At 38.2% G+C, this 18,162-nt stretch overlaps 1 long non-coding RNA gene across 1 annotated transcript; it reads left to right on the forward strand.

Annotated features, from left to right (window-relative positions):
* Window positions 1-10,690: 10,690 nt before the first annotated feature.
* On the forward strand, window positions 10,691-11,202 carry LOC123328497. Its single transcript, XR_006543362.1, has 2 exons — window positions 10,691-10,778; window positions 10,875-11,202. It is a non-coding gene; the product is annotated as an uncharacterized LOC123328497 (long non-coding RNA).
* The last annotated feature ends 6,960 nt before the right edge of the window (window positions 11,203-18,162 follow it).

Below are 18,162 nucleotides of genomic sequence, written 5' to 3' on the forward strand. Positions count from 1 at the left end.
AAAATTCTGAGTTTATGTGATTCTTAAATATTGGGAAATATAAAATATATATGCAAAATATAATACCTAAAAATCACCTAGCCAGCCCTGTAAAACATACGGAAGCCAAATTTAGCTTGTGGATCACTTTGCAACTTTGGTTTCATGTCACTCTTGTCCCGAATGCTCTGCAACATAGGTCCCCGGACATGGCAGTGCAAAAAGATGATCTGTGAAAACTATTAAAAATTCAGATTATGACGCACCACTCAGTGTACTGAATTTGCAACTATATTTTTAACAAGTTCCTCTATTGACTGTATACAGCCAGCCCAACAAGAGCTTCTGGATAGCTCCTGATCAGCTACAAATTGAAATGGAAGATGAAATCCATCTTGAATGCAAATTGCAATCCATTAATGGTAGTTTCCTGGCTCATTAATTTGAGGAGGACTATCTATGTCCAGGTATAGCGGGAAGATCAATGACTGTTAATGATGTCTACCTTGGGAATAGACAGGGAGAACGGTGGTACATGTGCTGTTTCTTTGCTAACCATGACCAATTGGCTAGGATCCACACTTTTTAAAATAGCATTTAAATAATTCCATGATGTGGCCGCACCTTCTTCTCTAGTCTCATCATCCACTACATCCTGCCTCATATGTGAAGCTCCAGTATCAAGAAAGTACGTGTTGCTTCCCAGATGTGTCATTCTGTTGCGCCGCTCTGTGACTTTGCTCCTGCACTTTCCATGTCTCACCCCCTCCCTTTCTGGCCAGCTCCACTCCCTGGCTGAGGCTCAGCATGGACATCTTCTTTCAGAGGAAGATTTTTCTCACTTCTTCTCCCTCCCCCTTCGTTTCAGGATGAATTAAGTGCTTCCTAAAAATATCTCCATCATGGAATTTGATTCATATTATTAAAATGATCAGCTTACACTTGCCATTTCCTCCCCAGAGCTTCAAGCCCCAACTTGAATCTTTCCCATCTTGAATATTTTATTAATATATGTATAAATATATAATGTACTATTAATTACCTCATTAAACTACATTTGCAGTACTGAATTGATGTTTATTAAATTGAACTTTGCCATTTTTACAATGGATAACCTTGTATTATGTATATATTTGTAGCAGAGACTTATCTTTCTTGTTGAATTATACCTTGTTTCAGGGCAAGAAACCTGGAATCATAGATGTTTAAAAAATGTTGAAGCATGGAAGGGCCTTAGAAATTATTTTATTGATTTATTTCTCTTGTAATTATATCCAAGAGGAAAATGAGTTTAAGAGAGGCAGGAAGACTATCTGTGTAGTTGAGCTAAGTTTCTGGAATCATACTGTCAGGGTTCAACTCCTGGCTTTACCACTTCCTAGCCATGGGAACCAAGCTGTAAATTCTAAGCTTCATTTTTCTGATGAGAGGATGAGGAAATAATATTAAGTCCCTCAGAGGGATAACATGTTGTTTCAATGAGAAAACCCCTTTATCATGCTTGGTAAAATTCCTAACATGTTGTGAAGACTAATTAACTATTGGTGTACTCCTAAAATACATAGTAGTTAGTGGAAGAACCAGAAAGAGAACCCGTTTTCTGACTTTCATTCCAGCTACCTTAACAAGTTTAATTGATCCTCTTCTATGGCACACTAGTTTCCTAGTTTTGGCACTGGCCTTGCCCTCTAAACACCTAATACTTAGTAAGAGGGTTGAGCAATGAGAGCTTTTTGTTGGAGCCTTTAAAAGTAAGTGCAAGGTAAAGAGAAAAGATTCTTAAGCAAAAACAAAACAAAATGAGAACAATGATAAAAATTTGGACGAGATGAACAGACAAATTCTTTCCCTCACATGGAATATATTATGTAAAGCATTTGTATAAGCCACTGAGTACCTTTCAAGTCCAGTTTGCTTCCAGTGGTTTAAAAAAGTCAACCAAGGTGAACTGAAGGGAGACATGTCTGGCTGTGTCCTCTCAATGACAACGTGCTTGTAAAATGGCGAGCATTTGTAAATCCGTGCCAAAATTATAACAATTATTTGAGCCATATCATTGTGAATAGTGTGAATCAATTATTCTTTTAAATATTGTAGCATTGCATAATGTTGAAGTTCTTGTTTTTAAATCAATTCTTCAGGATTCTCACGAATCTGAAGAAACCAAAGAATATCTTACCATTGAAGTGGGGCAACCAATTGCTTATCAACTCAGCTTCGCATATAATGTTCTGTTCAATAAAACACCCTTTCATGCCTTGCTTATATTACCCTCTAACAAGCTTCAAGACATAATTTAATGTTAGCCATGTTCACTGGAAGTTGATTAGTTTGATCATATATAAAATTAATCAGTTTTAATAGATATTATTAAAATTAATCTTTTAATAGTTATCATCAAATATGTTCAAATAATTCCAACTATGAAATTGACAGAAATTATTCTGTTTCTGTTGAAAATAATAATGCTTAAATATGGACAGGGATTTGGTGATGGACAGGGAGGCCTGGCGTGCTGCAACTCATGGGGTCGCAAAGAATCGGACACGACTGAGTGACTGAACTGAACTGAACTGAAATATAGATTTAGATTAGTATATGGTATGAACCTTGGAGAAGGCAATGGCACCCCACTCCAGTACTCTTGCCTGGAAAATCCCATGGACGGAGGAGCCTGGAAGGCTGCAGTCCATGGGGTTGCTGAGGGTCGGACACGACTAGACGACTTCACTTTCACTTTTCACTTTCATGCATTGGAGAAGGAAATGGCAACTCACTCCAGTGTTGTGCCTGGAGAATCCCAGGGATGGGGGAGCCTGGTGGGCTGCCGTCTATGGGGTCACACAGAGTCGGACACGACTGAAGCAACTTAGCAGCAGCAGTAGCAGCATGAACCTAAATCCTTTTGAAAAAAGGGTATATGTAGTCTATGCAGAGTTGAGGCTGGCATGGAACACTTGGTTCTTTATGACAATGTGATATATCAAGCCAGTGCTGAGACTGCCCACCTCCAGTTTTTTTTTTTTTAATGAGTAAGAATTGTGTCATATGCCTGTGTGTGTGTGCTAGTTGCTCAGTTGTGTCCAAGTCTTTGTGACTCTGTGGAATGTAGCCAGCTGCCAAGCTTCTCTGTCCGTGGGATTCTCCAGGCAAGAATACTGGAGTAGATTGCCATTTCCTTCTCCAGGGGATCTTTCCACCCAGGGATTGAACCTGGGTCTCCTGCATTGCAGGCAGATTCTTTACCATCTGAGCCACCAGGGAAGCCCCACTAGACAAAGGGGAGTGATTTAGACCAGTGGTAATTGATTCCACAGGGTTGGACACATTGCAACCAACAAATCAGATAGAAGAGGATAATAAGTGATGGAGCAGTAACCAAGGGTGTGTGCTGTATCACCTTTAGAAATCAATTTGAAGAATAGATTGCAGTGCTAGGAGGATGTTATCTCACACCAAGATGACATTCCTAAGGATCGGGCATTCATGTCCATAATAGTTCAGAGGATAAAGGTGTGCAAAAGTAACTCTTGTGAATTTAGCTGTAGTAATAAGATATATACTGTTTAAAAACTCCTCTGGTATCTATGCAAATGTGATATGTATTGAGGGAAACTTTTATTATTTCAGGCCAGCAAACTGGTACTAGTTAATAAAGAGATTTCAATTAATAAATAGAATTAGTGTTACACCAAGAGGTTCAGTAAACACTAGTTGTTCCCAAACCTGGCTGTGAATCTGAATCACATGGACTTTAGAAATTCGAAGAGGCTGTGGGATGGATAAAGAGGCATTAGTAAGAAAAGTGGGATGGTCCAAGGTATTTGTGATTTGAACAATAAAAAAAGCTTTGAGATACTTTGTGACCTATACAGTAACACTATATAAAATAAAGACACCTGCCCTGAGCACATTATTCTTAAAGGGTGAATCAAGTGTACTCAGGTGTTAATAGAAACCTTCATTAAAAAAAAAAATGGGACAAATCCACTTGTGTTTGCCTCTATCCAGTGGTTCTTAACTTTCTTGATTCAAGGGCCTCATTGAGAATCTGAACAAGGTTATGGAAGGCTTCCCAGAGAGATGCACATTTGCATATTCACACAATGCTTTGAATATTAATACCCCCTTCTCTAATGTTCTTGGTCTTATTAGAGAAATTGAAGCGGCATAACTAATAACTAACAACAGATACAATTGATCAAGTCCTTACCAGGTTTCCAGGTTCTACCTAGACCTACTGAATTAGAGGCTTCAGGGGCTCAAAAATGTATAATTTCATAAAGTTCCTTTGTTGTTTCTGATTAATTTAATTGGATCCCTCTTGATAAGTCAGAGAAACAAGGGACAAACATGTTAAAAATCCAAACTTTACATTTAATAACCGAAGTTAAGTCATTTAAACTCTGTGAGCCTTAGTCCCTTTTACCTATAAAATGGGGAGGGGAGCAGTCCTCATGAGAGTGTGATGAAAATAAAATAGGATAATATATGACAGCACAAGAGCATGCATGTTGCACAGAGTAAGCACCATATGCCTCTTTTTTTATTGTATGTACTTATAATGGGCCCAGTTTGTTTACAGCGAGGATATTGTCCTAATATTAATTTCTTGAGCTAAGAAATTCACAACAATTTAATTTTTAAATTAAATTTGTAATAGCAAATTCTTACACTAAAACAAAAATAAACAGCAAACGCAAGAGCTGGAGATGTCTTTTATTTGAGTCACATGATGCACAAACACATGACCAAGGCAGAGCTTCAGAAAGCAAAGCTCACAGACCTCCAGATCCACAGGTCTCATCTTTAACCATAATTTTGCAAGGCTTTTGGAAGGTTTCCAATTTCTAAAGCTTTTAAAATTTTCATGTCAATATAGTGCATTCTTGCTTGTGTGAAAGGAGACCAATTATTCAGAAGGGTTCAGAATTGGAAAAAGGATAAAGTAAATCATGTTTTCTGTCTAGCAAGAAGAAAAACAAATCTCTGAGCAAGATGCAATAAACACTGAAGAAGAGTTAAGATTTAAGCGATGTACCCTGATTGTTTGGTCAACAAAAAACCAACATTCTTATTGAAAATGTTAGCTTTGCTGCTGCTGCTAAGTCGCTTCAGTTGTGTCAGACTCTGTGCGACCCCATAGACAGCAGCCCACCAGGCTCCCCGTCCCTGGGATTCTCCAGGCAAGAACACTGGAGTGGGTTGCCATTTCCTTCTCCAATGCATGAAAGTGAAAAGTGAAATGGAAGTCGCTCAGTCGTGTCTGACTCCTAGCGACCCCATGGACTGCATGCAGCCTACCAGGCTCCTCCACCCATGGGATTTCCCAGGCAAGAGTACTGGAGTGGGTTGCCATTGCATTCTCTGCAATGTTAGCTTTAAAAAGGATAAAAATGGGTGGGGTTTGGGGCAGGCCAAGAAAAAAAAAAGAAAAAAAGGACAGTAGAGGCATTGGGTGAAATAACCAAGGAAATAGAAAAGGAGTGAGCAGGCTAAAACAGGGAAGCAATGACTATTGCTTGCCTTTTGAAAGAGATTTTAAGGTATTTTTCATAACTCAGTAACTTATTTGGGAGGTTTTCTATCATTTCTTATGTTAATGTGTTTTTGACCCATCCAAGGATCTAAGAAGTGGGTCAGGCAAGTTAAGGTCAATGATGGTGTGTCTAGAAGTAGATCACTCAAAGAGCTTAGTAACACATAGTGACCCATGAGGCCGCTACTGTCTCTCAGAAAGACAACATATAAGGTAAATATTTGCCCTGAGCTGGTGAATGTCCTCTCAAAGAATTGAGTGGGGAACTGTGGGTGTGGATCTGTGCTTTCATAGAGAACAGAGTCAAATCATGTTTGCCTTTTTGCCATGGTCCTTATATTTTTTCACTCATGGACCTCACTGAAAATTTGACAAAAGATTATATATACCCTTCCTAGAGAAACAATTTACATTTACATACAAGCATAGTGTGGATTGATTACCGATTCTCTAATGTTCTTGGTCATCTAGGGAAACAGAAACAATGTAACTACTAGTAATAGTTTCAATCCGTTATTAATTAAACTATTAATAACTAATAGCTACTATTGTTAAGTCCTTACTAACGTATAGACATTGTGCCAAGCCCTTCATATGCATTACTTCATTTAATCTTCATCTTGGCCTTAGGAAGCCTCACTACAAACAAAACTAGTGGAGGTGATGGAATTCCAGTTGAGCTATTTCAAACCCTAAAAGATGATGCTGTGAAAGTGTTGCACTCAATAGGCCAGCAAATTTGGAAAACTCAGCAGTGGCCACAGGACTGGAAAAGGTCAGTTTTCATTCCAATCCCAAAGAAAGGCAATGCCAAAGAATGCTCAAACTACCACACAATTGCACTCATCTCACATGCTAGTAAAGTAATGCTTAAAATTCTCCAAGCCAGGCTTCAGCAATACATGAAATGTGAACTTCCAGACGTTCAAGCTGGTTTTAGAAAAGGCAGAGGAACCAGAGATCAAATTGCTAACATCCGCTGGATCATGGAAAAAGCAAGAGAGTTCCAGAAAAACATCTATTTCTGCTTTATTGACTATGCCAAAGCTTTTGACTGTGTGGATCACAATAAACTGTGGAAAATTCTGAAAGAGATGGGAATACCAGACCACCTGACCTACCTCTTGAGAAACCTGTATGCAGGTCAGGAAACAACAGTTAGAAAGGACATGGAACAACAGACTGGTTCCAAATAGGAAAAGGAGTACGTCAAGGCTGCATATTGTCACCCTGCTTATTTAACTTAATATGCAGAGTACATCATGAGAAACGCTGGGTTGGAGGAAGCACAGGCTGGAATCAAGATTGCTGGGAGAAATATGAATAACCTCAGATATGTAGATGACACCACCCTTAAGGCAGAAAGTGAAGAACTAAAGAGCTTCTTGATGAAGGTGAAAGAGAAGAGTGAAAAAGTTGGCTTAAAGCTCAACATTCAGAAAACTACGATCATGGCATCTGGTCCCATCACTTCATGGGAAATAGATGGAGAAACAGCGGAAACAGTGTCAGACTTTATTTTTTGGGCTCCAAAATCACTGCGGATGGTGATTGCAACCATGAAATTAAAAGATGCTTACTCCTTGGAAGAAAAGTTATGACCAACCTAGACAGCATATTGAAAAGCAGAGACATTACTTTGTCAACAAAGGTCCGTCTAGTCAAGGCTATGGTTTTTCCAGTGGTCACGTATGGATGTGAGAGTTGGACTATAGAGAAACCTGAGCGCTGAAGAATTGATTCTTTTGAACTGTGGTGTTGGAGAGAGTCCCTTGGACTGCAAGGAGATCCAACCAGTCCATCCTAAAGGAAATCAGTCCTAAATATTCATTGGAAGGACTGATGCTGAAGCTGAAATTCCAATACTTTGGCCACCTGATGCAAAGAGCTGACTCCTTTGAAAAGATCCCAATGCTGGGAAAGATTGAGGGCAGGAGGAGAAGGGGACAACAGAGGATTAGATGGTTAGATAGTATCACTGACTCAATGGACATGTGTTGGGTGAACTCTGGGAGTTGGTGATGGACAGGGAGGCCTGGCCTGCTGTGGTTCACGGGATTGCAAAGAGTTGGACATGACTGAGTGACTGAACTGAACTGACTATGAATTTAAGATTATTATGGACCCCATTTTATAGATCAGAAAACTGAGGCTTACATATCTTAAATAGCTTCCTTGAAGCTCTATAGCTAGTCAGTGGCAGAACCTGGAATCAAACTGAAGTATGTCTGATGGTAGTGCATATAATCTTAAGTACTCCTTCATAGTACCTCTAATTTTTTATAGAATTTTTTTATAGGCACTTAAGATCCCAGATATTATAACCGGAATTCTAAAAGACTAAAGGATTAGTGAACCTTCTGAATTTATATGCTATATTGTGTGTGTTTGTGCATGCAATGTGTGTTTTTCTGGAGATCCATAGCTTTAAGCATATTCCCTTAGGATACCTCATCTAAGACAGTAAGGAGTCAGTCATCTATATCTGTCAGATTTTAGCTGTGGATTAAGTTGGGCCATCACATAGCCACATGGACCATCTTCCCTCTACTTCTGTCACTGCATAGAATTGCTGTCATTAAGTTGTTTTTGGAATAATGTCCTAGTCTTGAAGAATACTACCAGAAATAGCTATATAAAATCTACTACTATTAATGCATTTACTTTAGATTATTTTTAAATATATCTTTCAGTGTCTTCTAAACAAAACCCCAAGGAATAAATTACTTTTAGAAGAGAGAATTTACCTTCCTTATGTTTCACAAAGAAAATGATGATGTATCCCTTTACCCAAAAACCAAAATGTCAGGCTCATACCTACAATCCAACTTTAGTACCTCTGGAGGGATCTTTGGCCTACATACTTGCATTTTACCTCACCCTAGTTATACTTATCTGCTTTGTGTATTTTTCCTTGTTTTGTGTGTGTGTGTGTGTGTGTGTGTGTGTGTGTATAAACAAATATTTATATGTCTCATTCCATGAATTTTTGGGGGTGGGGAGAAGGAAGGATTTATTATTTGTAGCAAGTAAGGTGAACACAAGGCATCTTTCAGAAAGCAGTGTCTGAATTCCATAAATTCTTCTAAAGCATCTCAAATTCTTTATAAAACACAGAGGACTATAAATTTAAAATTTAACTTTTCTTCCTTTCTTTTCTGTTACTTCATGCTTAAAGAAAAGTAAGAAGAAAGTGAAGTTGCTCAGTCATGTCCAACTCTTTGTGACCCCGTGCACTATAGCCTACCAGGTTCCTCCATCCATGGAATTTTCCAGGCAAGAGTACTGGAGTGGGTTGCCATTTCCTTCTCCAGGGGATCTTCCTGACCCAGGGATCGAACCTGGGTCTCACACATTGCAGGCAGACGCTTTACCCTCTGAGCCACCAGGGAAGCCCTAAAGAAACCAGAAAGTTTAAAGAAAGGCAGAGCTTTAAGACCTTGAAAATATTTGTTTCTTTATCCCTTATCCCTCAAAGATCGTTTCAAGGAAATGATCCCCAGTTAGGGCAGTATAGTCGATTAAAATAATACAAAAGCCTCCAAGGACAAACGTTTTTCTTACTGATTAACTTAGAGGACTATATCTTGCTTCCCTTCTGCCCCACAAATATTTTCTCAGGCAACATGGATTTCTTTCATTCATGATTGGATTTTCTGAGAAGCAGCTGTACAGTAGCTATTTTGTGTTGGGAATCTAACAAAAACCATATGGTTTAAACCCAGATTTGATGGGGCAGAGTTCTCTCCCGGCTGTGTATACTTGAGTATCTGAAGGTGAAGTCTAGCCAATCAAAAGATCAACATATCAGCATAGGAGTTAGCTAGTATGCTGATATTTATGCATACAGTCAACATTTTCTCAGGAAAGAACTTTGGATTTTCTTAACGAGTTACAATAAGTAATTGGTTAAGAGTCTAAATGTTGGTACCATAGAGCATGATTCTTGAAAACATTTTAAGTCAGACTGGACCAATTAGGAACTATACTGGGAGACTGTAAAAAGTCAGGAAAAACCATAAGACAGCTTCAGTGGATGTCTGAAAAAAAATGTATATAGAAAATCTTATCCATAGCCTTGGTTTTAATTACCTCCTGTATATCAAAAGAACTCTCAAATTTGTGCTTCTTGCCAAGATCAGTCTTATAAACCTTATACTTACATATATCACTACCAGCTCCACAGCTCTAATGAATGTCTCACCATTTTGAGCTCAGTATCTGAAATAGAATTCATATACTTCCAACCTCTTTTTCTGAAGTATAGTTGATTTACAATATTGTGTTAATTTCAGGTGGAAGACAAAGTGATTCAATATATATATGCTTTTTCAGATTCTTTTGCCTTATAGGTTATTACAAAATATTGAGTATAGTCCCTGAGCTATACAGTAGATCCTTGTTGGCTATCTATTTTATATATAGCAGTGTGTATATGCTAATCCCAACCTGACTCTCCTCAGTGTTTCCTTTCTGAGTGGAATGGCCCACCCAGGGCAAACATCAGAGGGATACTTTGAATCATTCTTCCCTTTCCTGTCCCCCCCTCCTCTTTCAACAAATTGCTCTTTTTTCTATTTCCTTTGCCAAAATTGGTTCCTGCCAAAAGTCTTTTTCATCGAAATGACTGAGAAATCCTCTAGCTAGTGACCTAGATTTCACTCTTGCCTAGGCACAGCCCATTCTCCACATTAGAAGCTGGGGTGATAGTTTAACATTTCAGTCTGCTCATGTCATTCCCTTTATTGAAAAATTCAGCGACTTCCTATTACTTTAAAAATCAGGATACAAATCCTTAATGTGGCCAAAAGGTACCCACGTGATCTGAATACTTCTTCAGACTCATCTCCAGCATTCATATTTTTCTAAAACCAAGTGCCTACTTGCCTTGAGTCTTTCATACACATGTACACACACATACATGTACATGCATACAAGCAAGCACTCAACCTCTGACTAATTTCTATTCTACTTTCAAGTTCTGCTCAACACACTCCTAACAGAAACTTTCCTTGCTACTTCTGACAGATTCACCCCGTTGTAATTTTTATAGTACCCTATATTTGCCCTTTCTAATACTTATCACACTTTAATTAATTATGTAACTAATTTTTAAGATCTTTTCCTTTTGTTTGACATAAATTTCAAAAGAGTAGTTGACATTTCTTTTTTTTTTTCAGGCTATATACCAGTGTCTGAAACAGTGTTCTGCATAAAATAGGTATTGGGTGAATTAAGAAAGAATTGATGAACCATCTGTGTAAGTTAGGGCAAAATGCCACTCTAAATAGTTAAATGATTTTTACCTTGCAGAAATTATTGTACTTTAATATTGCTATTTCTATTTCCTTTGCAGATAAGTCAATTTTAAACAAAATTTTTAGAAGAGGATGGGCATTTCCATGTACTGAATGCTTACAGTGTAGAAGAGCTTTAGATCATCAAGTGATACTAATTCTAGAGTAATTCTCACAATTGCCAATGAGAATTCATGAGACAGGAATGGAGACCCCAAGGATAAGTTGACCATAGTTACAGAATTATCAAATGACAGAGATGGCAATAATTCAAAGGTCTCAACAAAGTAAGTTCACATTTTGGAAACAATAGGACCAAATTTATCTTCTGACTATGGATAATATCTTTTATGTTGTATGCATTCAATAAATATTTATGAACAATTATGCCAACTTATTTAGATTTTTGTTAAAAAAAAAAGAGATGCTGGGATCTAGGTCTATTTGACTCAAGTGTCAAGAAAGCATTTGCATCACATTATGGTCACTCCATTTATGGAATGAATGAAGAAAGGCTCTTAGCAGTAGTGCTTTGATATGCACACTGAAAATTATTAATTTTTCATAAAACTTAAAACTAAAGTGAAACTTTAGGGCTTGTGGGAGCCATCTTAATTAAATCATGATAAAACATAGCAAGTTTTCCATCTGTTTCTATGCCATGTGCTATCAGATACTTTGACCTTTGAGATTTACGAAAGAGTATGAAAAATCCTGTTCTCTATTTCATTTATCTTCCCTTGTGGCTCAGCTGGTAAAGAATCTGCCTGCAGTGTGGAAGACCTGGGTTTGATCTGGGTTAGGAAGACCCCTTGGAGAAGGCAAAGGCTACCCACTCCAGTATTCTGGCCTGGAGAATTCCATGACCGTATAGTCCATGGGGTCACAAAGAGTCGGACACGAGCTACTTTCACTTTCACTTTAAGGACATAAAAACTTGCTAATATGTCTTCCCAGACCTGGAAGAAACAGATGACAACTGGTTGTCCACTTCACTGCCTCCCTCTGGGCTTGGTCTCTAAAGAGATTACTGCTTCAGGGTAATGGGACAGGCCACCCTCTTCAGCAAAACTCAGATTTGATGCTTTTGATTTCAGATCTATGAGTCATCCACAGATACATCTGGTGCTGTACTGAACTGGGTCCCTTACTACACTGTGTGTGTGTGCACCTAAGTGTGTGTCTCTTTTGGTGCTTTGGATTCTGATATGGTTCTTCTGTGAAGTGGTAAGGCCACATCTGTGTAGGTAGGGGGAAAAAAAGAGGGTCTCACTTTTAAGAGTTGGATAGTCCTAGAGTTGATGATGTGGTGAAGAGGAGCATTCTCAGAAAAGAAGGAACATTTAGAAGGGGGCTTTAGAAGAGCAAGAGGAAATGTCTGTTACTCTCTGGAGTCAGCCTCCCCCTAAAGTGGACTCTGTGGGACAGGCCACAGAGAAATCAATCGGGAGCTGGGAAATGCCTCTCTAGACCACGATAAACCATGGACAACCAATGTTTTATTAACTGTGTTGCCTGGTTGTATCCTCCTTTCTGGTTTGGTTTCCCTTTTTATTCTATCAGAGCTTAAAGTGAAGTTTGATTCTCTCTTTCATCCCTGGATCAACTCTAGTACTAGGAATTTAGAGAACAGTTGTGTTCCACATTAAGCTGGTTTATTACAGGTGAACATTTTCTTCTATTTAGGTCCCCATGTCCCCAATCTCTGGGCCCATGTGGTGGTAGCAGAGTGGTTTATTAAGTTGTTTATCCATCTACCTCTTCACCACAGGACAATATTCTCTCTATTGAAACCTTGGAAGCTATTAGACTTGAGTTACTGAGCAAGATTCTGGACTCTTTATTTATTTATTTTTAAATTTTGTTTATTTTAATTAATTTGTTTTTTAATTGAAGGATATCTTTAGAGTCTTTTTCTAGTAAGTGTCTCCATAAGCCCTCAGATTTTCCCCATAATCATTGCTGTTTTCTGAAAGTCATGTAAGAAAAAAAAGTTTATTTCTTAAAAAAAAAACACCCATGAAGGCACGATATACAAATATTCAGCTATTGTACTAGAATGATAGAATTTTGTTCATTCTGAAATATTTATTGACCAATAACAGTAATGATGCTAAAGCTGAAACTGCAGTACTTTGGCCACCTCATGCGAAGAGTTGACTCATGGGAAAAGACTGATGCTGGGAGGGATTGGGGGCAGGAGGAAAAGGGGACAACAGAGGATGAGATGGCTGGATGGCATCACCCACTCGATGGACGTGAGTCTGGGTGAACTCCGGGAGTTGGTGATGGACAGGGAGGCCTGGTGTGCTGCGATTCATGGGGTCGCAAAGAGTCGGGCACAACTGAGCGACTGAATTGAACTGAACTGAACAGTACAATTTCAGAACCTTTCTTGTTTGAATGGGAAGAATGGGTGGGAGATTAGGAGCTCTTCGTAGAGGACAGGGGCCAAAAGGGTAGGGAATAAGAGAGGCTAGAAATATCAAAGATAAGTTGGGCTTCCTTGGCCTCTTTTCTTGAAGTGAGGCTACTTTACTTTCAACTGGATATGAGTCCTTTTGCAGGAGTGGGAAGTGATAAACTATAAGCCAACTTGGTTTTCAGTGATGGATCAAGTACTGGCTGATTTTTCTTCAACCACAACAGTTTCTTAAGTATTTGATCCCCAGAGAAGCCATAAATAGAAGTATCAGCATATGTTACACCTCTGTACAATAGATAAGGAGAAGGGGCATTCCAAGAAAATAATGTACCCATATTCCAACATGTCATGATTTACTATATAGTTGATAATCCTAATGTAGGAGTCACCTCGAAGGAAATGAGGGGCTTGATAATGACATTATGAACTTCTAAGAGCAGAACACATGTGGGGCCCCAATCACAAGACAAGTACCCTACTTGGCAGCTGTATAGTAAAAGCTTCGCATCACAGGTAATCCAACAGGAAGTAACTGAGTTTGAATTTTGGGGGTTATCTCTCAGCATCCTTCACATCACTCTCAAATTTGTTCCTTTGGAGCTTTGGGCAGTAATGCTTTCCATCATTGTTCGTTTTGGTTTCTTGTCCTTTTAGGTTTTAGAAGAATCCCTGACTTTTGAGGTTAGGAGCAAGAATTCTACTTTTAGGGGAGAGAAAGCGAATATTTTGATAACTATTTTTAGGACTTTTGTCATTTGCAATCTTTTTTATCTTGTGTATTTTATGTTTTACATTTTGTTTTGAAAAACATGGAGAAGCAAGGCCCTGCCAGACAAACAGGCAAATAGAAAGGAACAAACACAATCATGTGGGCCCTTTCATTTGGAAGCATGGCAACCGATATTTGCACATAAACTTTATTATCATAACAGAAAAAGGAAAGCAAACATCCAGTATTTTCTAAAGAATTTTACCACCAACAATACTAAATCCTTGTAATTTTAATTATATTCAAGTATTTATTTCCTTCTCACATAAGTGATTAAAATTCTATTCCTTGTATTTGTCCAACTTTTTTAAAAATTCAAAAAGACTTCCACATAATTTTTATCTCATTATCAAAGATTTTCTGCTTGGGAAAATATTATTATTCCCAGTTTGTGACAATAGAACTATTAACACATATTTGCATAATAATCTAAAGTATTCCATTCACAAAATAAACCTTGGAGATAGATTTCCCCTTTTTATAGATGAAGAATATAAAATGTGGTAGAGTTGTGGCCAAATAGGGTTTACATAAGGTCTGAAACATGAATTTCTGGTTCTAACTTTGTAAAGATTAAATAACTTGTCTGAATTCTGGAAGTGTGATTAGAATCCTAGGCTTCTGATTCCCAGCTCGCCATTCCTTTTGAACCACCTTTGAACATTCATCTTATCTGAAGGGAATTCTCTACCTTAGGCATCCTTATCCCTCACTATAAAAACGAGATGCTTGCTTCCCAAGCCTTCCTTGAAGCTACAGTTAGAGTGAAGAAAGCTACAGTTAGTGTTCAGATGTAACATCAGGAGCGATCCTAGCACAATCATCCTCTGTCCAGCCTTGGGGTGTTGATGGTGCCAGATGCACTGTATGTGTCCATTGGGACACGAGGCAGAGCACCTCAAAGGCCAGCATGGCAGCAGGATGGCCATACTGCCCCTGTCTGTGTAACTTCCAAGCTTAGTTCATGGGCTTTTCTAGAGAAGTTTTGAGCTGTTTAGTATTCTCTAGTAAATGTAATTCCTGCTTAAACTTATTAAGGTAGGTTTCTTTTATTTGCAACTAAAACCTTGCCTGATATAGAGCTCAAATTTCTTTTACTGGGATGACTTTGTCTCCAAGCCAGAGAGTTCCTTAGTGAACATTCTTTGGTCCCTTTTAAGTGTGAAGTAAAGTCATTCAGTCGTGTCCGACTCTTTGCGACCCCATGGACTATAGCCTACAAGACTCCTCTTTTTGCTCAGTTTTAGTATTCATTCTCATTATCGGTACTTACCCAAACTACAGTCTCTGGTTTTGCAATGTGAATACAAAGGGGCAGACCTTTAGCTATGAAAACACTGCAGTCATTGAGCTAAGTCAGTCATTCAACAAATACAGTGCTAGTGTGTAGGGAGAAGGGAGAAAAATGGACATACACTTGGAAAAGCAGGTTTAGGGCAATACGGTTGAGGGTCTTAAACGTCATTTACTTATTCTTTCAATAAGTATTTATTCAGTGCTCATTATGGGGTCTCACAGAGTCGGACACGATTGAAGTGACTTAGCGGCAGCGGCAGCATTATGTGCCAAGTTAATTTCTGCTGCCAGTGTCAGAACTACCAGTATTAGAACCAGCAATATGTCTTAGGTAGCACTCAGTTACATGATCGCAGATTCTTTACCAACTGAGCTACTAGGGAAGCCCAGTTACATGATCACATTTGTGCTATAAAAAGATCCCTCTGACTCGGGTCCATGAGAATAGATTGCAGAGGAGTGAACCTCAAGGAAGGCAGACCAGTGAGGAGGCATTTTTGACATTTCAAGCTAAAGGAGATGATGACCTGAGGTTGGATTGTTGCAGTGAGATGGAAAGAAGTGAAAAAAAATGAGAGATTTTTTATAAAACTTAGAATCCATAGAAACTGCTGATTAATTGAATATAAAAGATGATACAGGAAAGTGATAAGGGGGGAAAAACATGTTATTTGTCTGGGGTTAAAAATATCTGTCCTCTTTGAGTCATTTACTTAGGAAAGGGTAGATTTGTACTGAATAATCTAACTCTCCTATTTCCTGTGACCTCACTCTGGTGGAGTATAATTATAGGCCCACTGTAAGGAAATGATCCAAATAGTAGTGGCTTGCCTACTTGGAACTGGATCTCTGACCTGCCTTTTACAGATAGAACCTGTATTGAATGCAGCTAATCAGCTCAGCACATTGACATTAGTCAGCAGAAGAGAAAACAAAGTTTGAGTTTGTGGAAAGACCTTATTTATTAATAGTATTAAAAGCATGTGAAAATCAATGAAGGGGCACAGCCATTTTGGAAGGTGATGAAAACACATAGTGTGAATCTTAAAAAAGACGTGAAGCTTTTATTAGTGGCAGTTGAGCTAAGAAACTGTTTGATATTCCCCTATTATCCATGTCCACAGAGGGGAGTCATTATTTTTCTTTTTTATGAGACCCGAGCTGTCCCATGAGGTATACACTTGGAAGGTACATACTGTAGAATTTCAATAAAGGTCCTAAAACACATGACTATTTTCATGGAATAGAATCAACAACAGATGAAGGAGAAGGAGAATAAGAAGTGAAATGAAATCAGGATTCCCCAAGGCAAAGATTTTTGGGATTAAGAGATAAGATGAGTGGAGACAAGTGTCTCATGCACTTCTTTAGAGAGAATGTGAGTTTAGGGAAGGAAAAATGCAGTAAAAATGAGAAAAGATTAGACCTTGACAGTATATAACAAATTATCTTAGCAAGCCTCCTCACCATATGCTTGTTCAATGACAAGTTCATGTTCCAAGATGAAATGAGAAATTAAGATGCATGGCATTCATGATTTTGGAAAGGATAATAACAAAAGAAACCTGTATGATAAAAAAAAAAACACAAAACTTAAACAACCACACTCAACCAGTAGTCATTTTCAAAGTTCTGTTATTATACATTTATTTGTATGGATGTGAGAGTTGGGCTGTGAAGAAAGCTGAGCACGGAAGAATTGATGCTTTTGAACTGTGGTGTTGGAGAAGACTCTTGAGAGTCCCTTGGACTGCAAGGAGATCCAACCAGTCCATTCTGAAGGAGATCAGCCCTGGGTGTTCTTTGGAAGGAATGATGCTAAAGCTGAAAGTCCAGTACTTTGGCCACCTCATGCGAAGAGTTGACTCATTGGAAAAGACTCTGATGCTGGGAGGGACTGGGGGCAGGAGGAGAAGGGGACGACAGAGGATGAGATGGCTGGATGGCATCACTGACTCGATGGACATGAGTTTGAATGAACTCCAGGAGTTGGTGATTGACAGGGAGGCCTGCGTGCTGCAATTCATGGGGTCGGAAAGAGTCGGACACAACTGAGAAACCGAACTGAACTGAACTGCCTTATTAATTCAGAATGTTATTCTTCAAATGTATCAAATCTTTACAATTTATACCTGCTTTGATTGGTTATATAAGATTTACTCACCCAAAGTCTGTTTTGCTGATGGGTTATGAACTTCTCAATTATTTGTTTTTTTTGTTTTCCTTTGATGATGAGAATCCAGGAGTAGTGATATAATGTTGCTATGGTAATGAATATATACAAATAGATGATTAAGGGTGGGGAGAAGGTTAAATCTTGAGAAACATATTTGCATGTAAATTTTTTTCCAGTTTAATTTAAAAAAATCTCACATGTAAATTATTTTCTGTTACATACAAATATGAGAAAGATGTATTGTATTTTATCACATTTTGAACAATGCATTTGTGCTGCTTATATTAAATGGCAAGAGTCACTCCAAACAGTATTTTCTTAATAATACTCTTTTTGAATAATAGCTCATTTTAAAAGATACTGCATTCTTAAACTGGATTAATTTCCATAGGTGTGTTCATGTGCATATACAAATAAAGTATATTCTTTTAAGTAAAAACTGGGACACATTATAAGGGTGAAACTCTTTTCTTAAAGCATATCAAAAATATTTACAGTTGCCTAATATTTTTACAGTTGCCTAAATATTTACTTTGCCAGCCATTGGAATTTAATATTTGGAGAGTGGTTAACACTTTACTTCAAACTTGCCATAGTACTGATGTTGGAAGAAGAATATGTACTTAGGACAGAGGAAAATGGGATTTGAAGGTGTAGTGTAAAATAATCCTGTAAACTAAG

The sequence above is a fragment of the Bubalus bubalis genome, chromosome 2 (assembly GCF_019923935.1).
Source record: "Bubalus bubalis isolate 160015118507 breed Murrah chromosome 2, NDDB_SH_1, whole genome shotgun sequence".
In the NCBI taxonomy this organism is placed as follows: Eukaryota; Metazoa; Chordata; class Mammalia; order Artiodactyla; family Bovidae; genus Bubalus; species Bubalus bubalis.